The sequence below is a fragment of the Primulina eburnea genome, chromosome 3 (genome assembly GCF_022965805.1).
Source record: "Primulina eburnea isolate SZY01 chromosome 3, ASM2296580v1, whole genome shotgun sequence".
Lineage (NCBI taxonomy): Eukaryota > Viridiplantae > Streptophyta > Magnoliopsida > Lamiales > Gesneriaceae > Primulina > Primulina eburnea.
The window spans coordinates 17755785-17771297 of NC_133103.1; the positions used below are offsets into that span (position 1 = coordinate 17755785).

At 35.0% G+C, this 15513-nt stretch overlaps 1 pseudogene; it reads right to left on the bottom strand.

Annotated features, from left to right (window-relative positions):
* Positions 1-4298: 4298 nt before the first annotated feature.
* Positions 4299-8519, bottom strand: LOC140826940 (cytochrome P450 93A2-like; annotated as a pseudogene).
* Between the last annotated feature and the right edge of the window lie 6994 nt (positions 8520-15513).

A 15513-nucleotide genomic window follows, 5' to 3' on the forward strand; every position in this document is an offset into this window, starting at 1 on the left:
AGACGGTTTCGTTTGAAGTCCGACGAGTTGTAGTGACATTTTGTGGACCCTCCGGAGGTTTGATAATTATGTGTATTGTTGAACACATAATATTTTCTAAAATTTACAATCGTCTCTTTACTCGACTTTCTGTTCTCTTCCATGTCTCAATCTTCATGTTTGGTTTAAGCACTTTACTTTTTATGGATTATGTTGATGCTTTCTTAATTTCGTATTTCAATGTTTTTAAATATTTTATGAAACTATTTGCCTGAAATATATTTTTCTTCTATGTTTACTGCGATATTGTTTAGTATTTTTTTTCTTAAAAAAATAAGCGGGTTTAAAATAAACGGGTCGGCCCGCCTAGCCCGCGGCCCAAGGTGGGTTGGGCTGGGTTGGCCATTTAGAGGCCCGCGGAAATGGCGAGCTGGCCCGCCCCGCCCCGCCCCGCCAACCCGTTTTGACATGTCTACATAGTTTCATTAATTTGTTCTTACAACAAAATTACATAAAGAAACCAAGTCTCATTCTTTCTGTATGATCCTTAAATTTCTATGATGGCATGCTTTTAGTCAAATGATCTGCAATCATCAATTCAGTGCTAATGTGCTCGATAAGTAACTTTTTATCTTTAACACGTTCTCGTATGGATAAATACTTAATGTCGATGTGCTTGCTTCGACTACCACTTCTGTTATTTTTAGCCATAAAAATAATAGCTGAATTGTCACAATATATTCTTAATGACCTAGATATAGAATCCATGATTATAAGCCTCGAAATGAAACTCTTCAACTATACACCATAAGAGATTACCTCAAAACAAGATACAAGTTCAGCTTCCATAGTGGAAGTAGCAGTCAATGTCTGCTTTGCACTCCTCCAATATACAGCTCCACCAGCTAGCATGAAAATATATCATGAAGTGGATTTTAATGAATCCATGCAACCATCGTAGTCTGAATCAGAGTAGCCAATTACTTTCAAATTCTTAATTCGTCTTAGAATAAAGATATATTCTTTGGACCGTTGAAGGTACCTCATTACTTTCTTTGCAACTTTCCGAAGGTCTAAACCTGGATTACTTTGATATCTTCCTAACATTCCAACAATAAATACAATGTCAGGTCTAATGCAAACCTGAGCATACATTAAGCTTCCGACAGCAGAAGCATAAGGAATGTTTTTCATTTGTTCCCGTTGTAGATCATTCTTTGGGCATTGGCTCAAATTGAATTATCACCTTTCACAAAGGGAGCTATACTTGGTGCACAATTTTTCATCTGATATCTCTTTAAAACTTTGTTGCTATAGGTTTCTTGAGATAGACCTAGAATACCTTGAATTATGTCTCTATATATCCTAATGTCAATGACATAAGATGCATCACCCATATCCTTCATATCAAAGTGTTTAGAGAGGAATTGTTTCACCTCATATAACAGACCCTTATCATTGGTTGCAAGTAATATATCATTCAAATATAGAATAAGGAAATAAATCTTGCTCCCACTGACCTTCTGGTATATACATTGATCCATGAGGTTTTCAACGAATCCGAATGAAGAGATAAGATCATGAAATTTTAAATACCATTGACGGGAAGCTTGTTTCAATCCATATATAGATTTCTTAAGCTTACAAACCAACTGATCACCATTACTAGATAAGAATCCTTCAGGTTGTTTCATATAAACCTCTTCCTCTAGTTCTCCATTGAGAAAATCTGTTTTCACATCCATTTGTTGCAAATCTAAGTCAAAATGTACAATCAATGCTAGAATGATACGGAGAGAATCTTTTTTAGATACAGGAGAAAAATTCTCCTTATAATCGATTCATTCTTGCTGAGTGAATCCTTTAGCAACGAGTCTTGCTTTATACCTTTCAATGTTACCTAATGAGTTTTTCTTTGTTTTGAAGACCAATTTACATCCAATGGCTTTTACACCATCATGCAACTGAACAAGATCCCAAACTCCATTAACTACCATAGAATTCATCTCTTCTTTCATAGCATTAAACCATAGTTTTGACTCATTACAACTCATGGCTTGTGAAAACGTTTCAGGATCATTTTCGGCTCCGATGTTAAAGTCTGATTCTTGTAAATACAAAACATAATCACTAGATATTGCTGATATTCTTATTCTAGTAGATCTCCTAAGGTTGTTTGACTGAGCAAAAATTTTTTGTTTCTCTTCATTAACAACTTGATCTACTAGATTTTCATCAGCGATTTGTGGAACTTCAGTAACTGGTTGTCTAACACATCATTTGGTCCTTAAGGGATGTGAATAACGACCAATCTGTCATTTGAATAAGAGGGTTGTGTATTAATGTGATCATTCTAAAAAACTATGTCATGATCACTCCCACTAATCAAGTCATTTTCAAGAAATTTTGCATTTCTTGATTCCATAATTCTAGTGTTGTGAGATGGACAATAGAATGTGTACCCTTTGGATTTTTGGGAATACCCAATGAAATATCCACTTATAGTTCTTGGGTTCAGTTTCTTTTCATGTGGGTTGTAAACTCTTATTTCAAAAGGACAACCTCAAATGCATATATGTTGCAAACTAGATTTCCAACCTTTTAATAACTCAAATGGCGTCTTTGGGACATCATTAGTTGGAACTCGGTTTAATATATACACAGCTGTCTTAAGAGCTTCAGTCCACAAGGATTTAGGAAGTTTGGAGCTACTTAACATGCTCCACATCATGTCCAATAATGTTCGATTTCTCTTTTCAGCTACGCCATTTTGGTCCGGAGAGCCAGGCATAGTATATTGGGCAACAGTCCAATGTTCTTGGAGAAACTTCGCAAATGAACCAGGTGCATGTCCATTCTCAGTGTATCTACCATAATATTCTCTACCTCTATCAGTTCTCACAATCTTAATATGTTTTCCACATTTCATATCCAATTCAGCCTTAAAATCTTCGAGTGCTTCGTTTTTGTTATGAAGCAAGTAGATATACATGTATCATGAGTAATCATCAATGAAAGAGATGGAGTATTTCGAGCTTTGCATGTCCATATCTAGACAACAAATATCTGAATGTATGGTTTCTAATATTTTTGTACTCCTGTTGGACCTTTTTTTAGACTTATTGGTCTGTTTTCCCTTAATGCAGTCCACACAAGTCTCAAAATCAGTAAAATATATAGTATTAATTACTCAATCATTTACTAATCTTTTAATTCTCTCTATGGAGATGTATCTCATCTCCGATGCCATAGTATAGAGGAATCTTCATTTATAACATATTTTTTAATACCTCCTTGAACATGCATAGTGGTATTATTATTTTGTAAATAAATAGAGAAAAAATCATCAATAATTGTACCATTTCCAATAAGATTTGATTTATAAAACAAATTTATTGATTTATCCAAAAACTGAACGGAATAATCAAGATGTACAAGTTTTGAAACTGAAATTAAATTCCTAGAAAAACTAGGAAATATAAAAGGTCTTTTTCAATTTTAAAATATAATCACTATTCAGCACTAGGCAGCGAGTCCCAATAGCCTCCACATGCGAAGACATCTTGTTTCTTGAATAGATGCTCCGCTCATTTTCTATTGGCTTCCTTAGGTTTTGCATACCCTGCAAGGTATTTGTAACATGAATTGTAGAACCGGAATCAATCCACCATGTGTTATAAATCATATGAACCATATTATATTCATAACAGACAAATGAAATAGGAATATCTTTCTTTTCAAGCCAATCCTTAAATTTAATGCAATCCTTCTTCATGTGTCCTGTCTTTTTACAGAAGAAACACTTAGATTCTTTCATGATGTCAGGTTGGGGTGGAATTATTCCTTTCCCTTGAATTTGACTTGCTTCTTATAATTTTCTTGTGTAGTCATAAATACATTATAACTTGTTTCCTATCAACAACCTTCCTTCATCTTGAACACACATGGTCATTAATTCATTGTTTGACCATTTATCCTTATGTGTGTTGTAGGAAATTTTGAAGGGTCCATATTGTTGTGGAAGAGTGCATAAAATGTAGTGCACAAAAAAGTTTCAGACATTTCAACTTCATGTTTCTTTGGTCGAGCTGCTATGTCCCGCATTTTCATTATGTGCTCTTGCACACCTTTCACACTGGTGAGCCTTAATGAATAGAATTCCATAATTAGGGTGCTTGCAAGTGCCTTATCTGAAGACTGAAACTGTTCATCAATAGCCTTCAGTAATTCTTTGACATTATTATGCTGGTCGACAGAACCATGGATACCAGCAGAGATTTTGGTTTTATGAACATTATGCATAGTCGATTAGATCGCTCTCATTCTTCATAAAGATCAACATAATATGGAATGCTATTTTCAGTAATAGCAGATAGTTCGTCCTTCCGTATAGCATAATAAATATCCATCCACCCTAATTGAAGAAGAATTATTTCTTTCCATATTTTATAGTTATCGCCCTTTAGTTCGGGAATGTCACATTTCATATCATAAAAACTCGCAGGTTGAATAACTGCACAAAATATCATATGCTTAAAATTTTGAGACAATATCATGTTTTATCCAATGTAATTCATGTTTTTTTTAAATCTAGTGACATAAAATTTGCATGTGGACTAAACTTTAATTCAATAAGATTTTTCTGTAACTTTATGATAAAACTATCAAAATATATTTTTCTTAACTCCTGTGGGTAAATTACGAAAAATATAATTTGATATTTTAACCTAATTATGGATTGAAACAAGCTTCATGTCAATGGTATTTAAAATTTCATGATGTTATCTCTTCATTCGGATTTGTAGAGAACCTCGTGGATCAATGTATATATCAGAAGGTCAGTGGGAGTAAGATTTGTTTTTATATTCTATATGTGGATGATATATTACTTGCAATCAATGACAAGGGTTTGTTATATGAGGTGAAACAATTTCTGTCTAAAAACTTTGATATGAAGGATATGTGTGATGCATCTTATGTAATTGACATTAAGATACATAGAGATCGAATTAGAGGTATTCTAGTTCTATATCAAGAAACATATATCAACAAAGTTTTAGAGATATATAGGATGAAAGATTGTTCACCAAGTATAGCTCACATTGTGAAAGGAGATACGTTACATTTAAGCCAATGCCCAAAGAATGATTTAGAGCGGGAACAAATGAAAAACATTCCTTATGCAGCTTAATGTATGCACAAGTTTGCACTAGACCTGACATTGCATTTGTTGTTGGAATGTTGGGAAGATATCAGAGTAATCCAGGTTTAGACAACTGGAAAGCTGCAAAGAAAGTGATGAGGTACCTTCAAGGGACCAAAGATTATATGTTATGTTCAGACGAACTAAGTATTTGGATGTAATTAGCTACTCTGATTCAGACTATGATGGCTGCATTGATTCACGAAAATTCACTTCAGGATATATTTTCTTGCTAGCTGGTGGAGTTGTATCTTGGAGGAGTGCAAGACAGACATTGACTGCTACTTCCACTATGGAAGCTGAGTTTATAGCTTGTTTTGACGCAACCTCACATGATGTATGGATGAAGAGTTTCATTTCGAGGCTTAAAATTATGAATTCTATATCTAAGCCATTAAGAATATATTGTAACAATTCACCTGCTGTTTTATGGCTAAAAATAACAAAAGTGGTAGTCGAAGGTAGCACATCAACATTAAGTAAATAGCCATACGAGAACGTGTTAAAGATAAAAAAATTAATTATCGAGCACATTAGCACTAAATTGATGATTGCAGATCTTTTGACTAAAGGCATGCCACCATTAAAATTCAAGGATCATACAAAAATAATGGGACTAGGTAAGAATTAAATTAATGAAACTATGATGTGATATTTTCTCATATTTGTTGTTCACACTTTCATTGATTCGAGAAATATCAATATATTTGGACCTCGAATAAACATAAGGTTTATTCATTAAGTTATATAGGTTTGAGATACATAATGCATTGTAATACATGGAAGATGATACTCGCTTTTAGAAGACATATCGCCATGGTTCATGAGTTTTGTTTTTTTCCCTATGGCAAATGAAATATATAGGCCAAGTGGGAAAATGTGAGAAAAGTGACTTATATCGGAAGAAGAATAAACGTGTAGGAAATGGCGACGGCCATAGCCTACATTTTTTAAAACAGTACATACACCGCCTCAACGTTAGAAAATTGAGACACACAGGCACCTATTCTTTTGAATCTCGAGCTCTCTATAAACTATTGATGGTATGAAAAATGTCTATAAATAGCAGTGATTGTGGTCCCTAAACACATATCTCATAAGAACAAAATACACAATCTACAGAGAGTTGGAGTGCTTAGAAGGCTTCAATCAGAGGAAAACAGAAAACTTACAAATTATTCGATGGCCGGAGGTAACACTCTATCTGCTTTTGTATATTGTTTATTATGTTCATAATTATATAGAAACATGATTTTGTTGAAAACACTCTAACACTTCCTCCATATCCACACTCCCATTTCCTCCCTCAACCCTCCATTCAAAACATTGGATCATGGCTTGCTAAGGTTGTCTGAACAACCTGCAATGCCAATGAAGTTCTGGGGCATCCCTTTTGCCCACTCCCAAATGGCAAAAGATGCTAGTTTTGTACACTCCCATCATCATTCAAGAATCGCTCAGGCTTGAATTCGAGCGCGTTTTCCTAGTGACTAGCATCCCTTCCAATAGCCCAAACTATTTGACAAATAGTCTAGTTTAGATGGCATGTGGTAATTTCCAATGGTGCGGTCTTTGCTAGAATCTCTGATGATTAATGGACATGTGGGGTGGAGCCTTAGTGTTTCTTTAACCATGTCTTGGATGTATGGAAGTTTCGGGATATCGGATTCTTCAACGAGCTTCTTGTGTCCAACGATGGTGTCGATTTATTTAACTTCCTTTTGCATAATGATTGGACGGTTGATTAGATCTGATAATGCCCACTCCACTGTGATTGTCGATGTATCCGTTCCAGCAGCGAATATGTCCTGATACATGTACAAAAACGATATTTGGTTCTGTTGAAAATGACTTGATTTTCTTCACAATAATGTACAAAACTTGTTCATGAATATTCTCGTAAAAAAGATAAGCAAGCCATGTTTGTTACCAGGATAAAAGCCTTTATATTTTCCCTTGTTAGCTTGATTTTTGAGCTTTTATCTTCTGATATATCAAGTAAAATGTGAAGCAAATTCTTCACATTCCCCACTTCTTCCCCTCTTGGCTTCACTAATCTTCTCACATTTTGATGTTCGTCTATTATCTTCTCCATCAACTCATCAAACTTGTCGCGAACGTCTTTCAAAGCGCTTACCGAATCCATGTAAGTCCAAGTTCTTACAGAACCAAATATAAACTGATAGATTAAAATTTCCTGTAAGTTCAGCAGTTTCTTGAATCAGTTTCCTTACTTCCCCTTCTCCATTTTCATCCCCTGAGCATCTTTGACTCATCATCATTCTAGATATCAAATTGTTAGTTATTCTGATAAGCTCCTTCCTGACATCAACTGAAGTACCAGACTCATCCCTCTTCAAAATAAATTCAACAAGATGCCTTAGGCCATCTCCAAGGCTGCACCAAAATGATGTAAAACACCATTTTGGTGCAGCTTCAATTCCTCCAATGGGGTTTGCGCTATATTCCTCCAATAGTCTTTGATTGCAACGGTAATATTGAATGCATCTGAATGAATTATATCAGTTGGTTTGTCCTTTCTGATTGTGTCAACATTCTCTGACAATAGTACACTGTAGCGTTCTTGTAACGTCCCGAAAATTTGAAGGTCCACGTGAACCACATGCATGCAAGTTATTAATTTCTTTGGTATTTTATTAAATTGTTTTAAAGCATTAAATGCATGTTTATTTTATTAATTATGTGTTTAATTATTTTTATGAATTTTATGCATAATTCATGTATGGTAGTAATTATTTAATGAAATTTCAAATGTTCATGCATTAGAGTTTCTAGATACATTTCATGTTCGATCGAGGAAGGAGACCGAGAATATTCAGGAAAAATTATTTTAACTACCTAAGTTATTTTATTAATTAATATTAGGTGTTTTAAAGGTATTTTTAAAAATGGGATGTTATCGGGTATTTTACCCGCAGGAATTCTATTTTTAACGATACGCAAATTTTATTGAATCAGGAAACTTTTTGAGGGTTTGGCTAATATTTTCAAAATTTTCCAACACGAAATATTTTTCCGGAGCGTGTTTGACTTAAAAGGCCTAATTTTAAGCTTATTGGGTTTAATTAGCTTTTAAAACTTTTAATTGATAACTTAAAGCCCATTATCTATTATTTAACTATTTAAAATACTACCTAAACTCTAATTAACCCTAAACCTAGTCATTTGTTCCCCAACCAGCCGACACCCCCATTCAGAATACCATCTCCCTCTCGGTTTCATCATTTACTGCTAAAGGCCCCATCGGTTTTCCACTTGTTCTTGCAAAAGAATTTCCTCCGGCTTTCACCTCGAGTCCCTCGTGTTTCTGCATCATTTCAGGCACGCTTTGTACTCTTTTTCTGCATCATACACGTTTATTATGCTGGTGATTGTTTTTGTGCATGAAATTTTCGATCTAGACTTATGCATGAGAAGTTTCTCGGTTCCTTATGATCATGGTGTTTTCTCTTCCAACTCTCACGTTTGTCTGAATCTGTGAAAGGGACTGCTGTAACGTTGTTGCAAGGGGGCTATGCGAGTTTGGAACTCGTGTGGGGGGCCGATCGAGAGTTAAGTCCATCCAGCTGTGTAAGGGCCTTCTCCAGACCTGGACCAGACCCTAGTGAGTCTGAGAGGGGTTCTGGAATGGCTCGAACCACGCTAGAGTGACGGATCGAGCGATCGGGCCATGTTGGGCAAGGGTAACCGCAGTAGGAGCTCCTTGTGGATTCTCGATTCTTAGCGATGAGCATTTTGCATGGTGCTTGTGGCGTGGGTCTGGTAGGTCCATTGGGGTCTTGTCTTGGTCCCTAGTAGGTTGGTTCTTGGCTGGTGCGAGCTGGTGCGAGTCGGGAAGCGCTAAGATGCGAGGGATTCATTTCGGGTTTGGAGTAGGGAAGCTGCAATTTTCTAGCAACAATAAGAGGTTTGCCTCATGAGTTTAGGGGATGGAATTGTTGGGTTTTAGGGCTTTTAAGTGTTTGTAAGATATGGTAAAAAGTTGGGAGGAATTTGGTAGAGTTTCGAGTCGATTCGGGTTAAAACCATGACCCCGATCCAAGTTTTAAAAAGAATTGGTTAAGTCGTAAAATGGGCTCTAGTTTACGTCTAGGAATGCTTTTAAAATTTTTTGAGACATTTTAAGGAGTTTGGTAAGCTTCAGGTCTATTTTAGAGATCCAGGGTTGAAACGATAATTTTTAGGGTTTCCAAGGGCAAAATGATCATTTTGCACCCGATGTGAGATTTTGGTCATGGGAGCGCCCTGAGCAAAAATTTATAATATTTTAAACGTTTATGATTTTTATGAAATTATGATAATTACGGTGCATGCTTGATTTAAAGGAAAAATTATGTATATGCATGATTTTATTTAAGTGATGAATATGATGACACGTTTTTGAAGGAAGTGATTTAGTTGTGAATAACACGATGACACGATGACATGTAAGGCCGGGACTCAGTGGGCGGACAATGCTGTCGCTAATGATCCTCGCCGCCGGGTACCGCGGTTACACGTAGATGGATCCATCGACTGACATGATATTACGAAAGTCACAACTAATGAACGGAATTCAAATTAAGAAAATGAACACGTATATGCTGATATGATGATACATGCTATGGTTATTATCATGTTTTGACAGGTCACTGATTATGTACTATGATTCTTATCATGCTTGACAGGTTTTAAGCTATGCATACGCCTTTTCACGATCATGAAAATATATGTTGAATATGCTATTTTTCACTACTGTGTGCTATGTATATGTATTTGTTATCACGGTACAAGTGTGTTGAGGCTTTAGACTTACTAGGCGTGTGTGATGCAGGTGATCATGATTTTGAGGGGCTGAACTCTAAGCAGGCAGATCTGGATGTGCGGACGACCCGAGGATCACACTTTTCCGCACATCATGATTTTAGGATAGTTGAGATGACAAGGATATTTTTTTACACTGATTTCGATATACTAATGATTTCTAGTACTTTTACTTGTTCGTGAATCGATAGAGATGGATTATTTTAAACGGTATCATTTTTTTTACATGTCAAAATTTTACGGTTATTTTTAAATGGTATTTCTTTAATAGAGTTGCATGCATACAAATTATTTAAGTGTTTATTTCCAAAATATTAGCTTTATATAAAAAATATTTCCGCACTTTTAAAATGAATAGACGTTACAGTTCTTGTATGTTACGCTCCCACTACAAGTTTCAGTCTGCTTTGTACAAATTGTCGGTTGTTGGCTACGCTCAGTTGATGAAGTGTTGAACTGATTATCAAGTGAGTATATAGCTGATTAAATGTGCTGACTGTATAACTGAGCTCTCACAACTGATAGTTCAGTTTTCTTCATTCATTCAGTTGGCTTTGATCAGTTTGATTTGCCTTTGATTATTTAACATGTTAATTATCAGTTTCGACAACTTCAGTTCGGGTGTTTTCAGTTTGAGTAGGTTCAGTTAAACTGATCAGTTCTGCACTCTTCAATCACTTAATTTGTCAAACTCCGAAATTATGATTCCAACATCATTGTTTTCACATCACATTCTTTGGGAAGTCCACGAACCACTTTTAATGTAATTTCTTTATTTGAATACACATTTCCTAGTGCATTCAATTCATTTATGATGTTGCTGACTCGTTCATCAAACTCGTTCATAGATTCTCCTGTCTTCATTTTGACTGTTATCAAACTTTTGTACTGCGACTGAGAGTTTATTTTCTTTGTCTGATCATTGCCCTTGCACAGCTGAATAGGTTTTTCCTAAATTTCTTTGGCAGTCTTGCACATCTTTATTTTGCTAAAGGTATTTTTGTCCAATGTTTTGTACAAAGTATCATTGGCCACATCATCCAAGTTTGCTTTATTTTTGTCTTCAGCTATCCACTCTTCACGTGGTTTTTTTATACGATGAGATGTTCCATCAGTTAGAGCAACAGTTGTGTTAGCTTACATAATCTTCATTGGTCCATCACTTATAACGTACCACATGTCGTCATCTTGTATAGCTAAATGAGCCTGCATTCTGATTTTTCAATCATCGAATTCTTTTCTTGAGAGTACAGTAATTTTGTTGAATGAAGACATGGTGATCAGGACGTATGAATCGAAATATTCAAAAACAAGATTGAAACTACTTCGATACCACTTGTTAGGATCGGTTATAAGGGTACGAAATTTTTAGAAGGGAATAAACACTTTCATATATTTAACTCATTTTCGATAAAGGTGAATTAGTTTAATAATAAATCGAATTCAAGAATCTTGTTGTCGATGTCAATTAGATAACTAGTATAAGTGCGTAAATAAACTAATTGACTGATTGAATACTCAAGGAATTGCTTAAATAAAGAAAACAAAAGATTTACGGATGTTCGGAGGACTTCAAATGCTCCTACGTCACCTCTTCTATCACAAGGATTAAATTTCACTGAATGACTTTGATTGATTACATAAACTATAATAACCCACTTCAATTTGATCTTAACACTGCCAAACTGAAACTTTTAGTTCCTTTACAATTATCATATATCAATTGATTTACTTATCTTAGCACAACTGATCTTACGAGATCAAATACAACAGTGTAATGTGCTAGTGCATATGCTCATATGATAGACTGAAAGCTATGAATACTTCTGTGAATTTTTCTGTCTGAATATCGTAGCTGAACTTGTAAACTTGAATTCAAAATTTACTTAGAATAATTGTTCGCAAAAGTTCTTGTCTCAGCTGAACTTCACGGCTATTTATAAGATTTTCTTCTAACGGTAACATTGAATGTGTTTAAATGACTTATATATGTTGATGTGTTCTTTATGAGCGTGTCAACACTCTTCTGACAATAGTATACTGTGGAATTATGATATGTGGCGCTCCCACTTCGAGTTACAGTCTGTTTTTGTACCAATTGTCGGTTATTGGATACGCTCTTAACTGATGACGTGTTAAACTGATTATTAGTTGACTATATAGCCGATCAGTTGAGTTGTTTGTATAACTGATCGGTCTTAACTGAAAGTTCAGTTATCTACACAGATTCAGTTAGCTTCGATCAGGTTTATTGCCTTCGATTATTTAGCCCTTTAATTATCAAGTTCAGGCAACTCTAGTTTAAGATCGAATTAATTCAGTTGAGTCGATCAATTCTGCAATCTTCAAATATTTTATTTGTCAACTCTTAAATTCTAATTCCAACATAAACTCCGGGATAAATTTTTAAGTTAATGCAGGAGTAGTTTGAGATAAGTGTGATGGGAGAATTAACTTCATTTCTCGGACTGCAAGTAAAGCAGCTAGATATTGGTATATTCATCAACCAGGCAAATTATACCAAAGATTTTCTAAAGAAGTTTTCCATGGAAAATTATGTTGTGGCTGCAACCTCTATGAGTTTATCAATCAAATTAGAAAAAGGAAGAAAATTTCAGTGTATATGATCATGTATAGTTGTTTGATTGAGTCACTAAACTATCTGAGTGCTAGCCAGCTAGACATCATATTTTATGTATGTCTGTGTGCACGATTTCAAGTAAACCATAAACAATTACATTTTAATGCAGCTAAACGTATTCTTAAATATCTTAAAGACACTTCTTGTGTGAGTCTATGGGATAAAACTCGGGTTTAATCTGGTTGGTTATTCATATGCAAATTATGCAAGTTATAAGATTGACAGGAAAATCACTAGAGGATCATGTCAGTTTCTTGGATACCGACTGATATACTAGTTCAGCAAGAAGCAAAGCACGTAGACATCATTTTATCTTAGATTGTTTGATAAAGAAAGATATCCGACTAACATATATCTCTACATATCAACTAACCGCTGATATATTCACTAAGCTTTTACCCGACCCTTAAATTAGATGCATAAATTTATGGAGAATTAAAGTCGAGTTGGTGAAACAATCTGCCAATCTAGTACCAACTCTGACTGTTCCAACTAGAGTTTGCGGAAACTTGACTTCATCGTATAATCTTATCCATTCTTTCTCTAATTCATATTAATTCTTTTGAATTGTCCGATATATTTAAAAGTTCAAATTTTTTAATTATTTTAAAGTTCAAATTTATTGCATAGTCGGTTATTATTCTCTTGATTTATCACGAGGATATATCAACCGCCAAAAATCATTTTTTTAACTTTTAAATTATCAAATTAAACATCTGACATGCTGACACGTAGACTGTCATAAATATGACATCGGACCATATATGTTAAGTTGATACCTCATCACAAGAACTTGTTTATTATATTTAAGCCTAATCAATAATGATTTAACTCTCGCTCACTATATAATTAGAGCTCAAATCACCAAACTCTCCAATGAAACCCATGATTCAATAATCGAGTAAAAAAAATCTATGCTTGAGAAAGTATGACTACAAAGTACACGTAATTCAAATCAAAATCCTTCAAAACCCTATGCTTTTCAAACAAATTTGGAGACAAGTATAAAATCACAATGCTCAAGCGTAGAAAAGATTTCAAATACAAGAAAACAAATATATCGACATATTTAATCAACAGTTAACAATTAAAAAAATGAAATCCTTCAAAACAACAATAAAACGATATTTTGGATGCATAAATCGTAAATTGTAATTGAAGTTTGAGAATGGAAAATGATTTTGATTTCTTACATTGAGTTCTTCGATTAGTATATTTTTACAAATAGAGAGAAGTGAAAGAAATAAGTAGGGATGTAAATGAGTCGATTCGAGCCGAATGATATCAAGCTCGAGCTATTTGTGAGCTTAGTTCATTATATATATAATCACAACTGGAATGAAAACTTGTAAAAAGAAAATAGTTCATTACCAGAACAAGAAAACTAATTGGTTGTGTCACCACCACTTGGTTGAAGTGACATAAATCGAGTAGGTCTTGCAACGATTTCACGAATCTATATCAATGAAACAGGTCGACCTGTTCATACCTGTAGTCGATCGATCCATACGTGCAGTGAAAATAATATTTTTTACATAAAAAATAACATTTTTCACTCAAATCAGTATATATTACGCTATATACTTTTGATTATGTGACATCTTGATTTTTACTAGTTTTAACACTTATTTGAACTACATTAAGAATAAGTACACAATTATGTCAAAGAAATGTGTTAAAAGGATTCAAACATAATGGAGATCACACTTGGGATATTTGTTGTCCGGATATATACTTATATGGTCAGAAATACCTTATAACTTTTCTTCATGATTACTCATGCCATATGCGCGAGAGGTGGTCGCGCATATGGGCGAGCTGTGCGTAAATTGGGTGCGGAGTCCAGAAGGCTGGGCTCACATGCGCGACCTAAAGACGCGCACATGCGCGAAATGTCCAGAGAAGTTGGCGCATATGCGCCGGATAGAGGCGCGCATATGTGCGAGTTGCATTACACGAGACGGTAGGTCTCGCGCATATGCGCGACTTATGTGCGCGCATATGCGCGAGCAGTCCAGTAGCTAATGTTCCGGATCGAACTTCCGGCGCATATGCGCGGACCTTGGGCGCTCATATGCGCGCGGCATGTAGAACAAAAACAAGCCACTTGCCCCTCATATGCAACGTGTATATATATATACATACAAACTTGATTATCATTGAGAAGAAAGAAAGAAACGAGAAAGGGAAATTTCAAACTTTCTTCGAAGCTTATAGTTGTGATTTTGTGAGAATCTGTCCGTACGATTTTCAATCCGAGTACAGTACCGAGTTTCTATCGACAAGAGCTTCAACTGGGCGTAAGTTTTCTTACGTTTTGATATGTTTTGAAATTATGATATTGCCAGAATCATATATGATTGATATATGTTGTTCCTGCGATATCAGACATGGTATAATTGAAGTCAGATCGACGAACAGACTGTATATGTATTTGTTATGATTTTCAGAAATGATATGATTGAGATTGCGCAGATTTGATGTTATGCCCTGTTATTATTAAATATTATGATTTGTATTGAGACTGATTATGAGTTGTGTTATTATATCTGGGATGTTGAGATTGACAGGGTTATCAAGATTGTATTGTTATACCGTCGAAACATCAGTAGATTGATATTGATCAGATTCAATAACGATTGAGATTGTATCGTACATTGTTGACATTGATCAGATTATGTTTGGATTTGAGTATTGATCAGAACAGGTCTTAAATTGAGTTGTACATTGATATTGTGCATATTTGATATTGTCATTGCCAGATTGGGTATGGACCGATTGGAATGCGAGACTTCGTCTTCGTCAGACCGAGAAGACAAAGGTATAAATCAATGTTAATTGAGATATGCGACTCGAGTTAGATCTA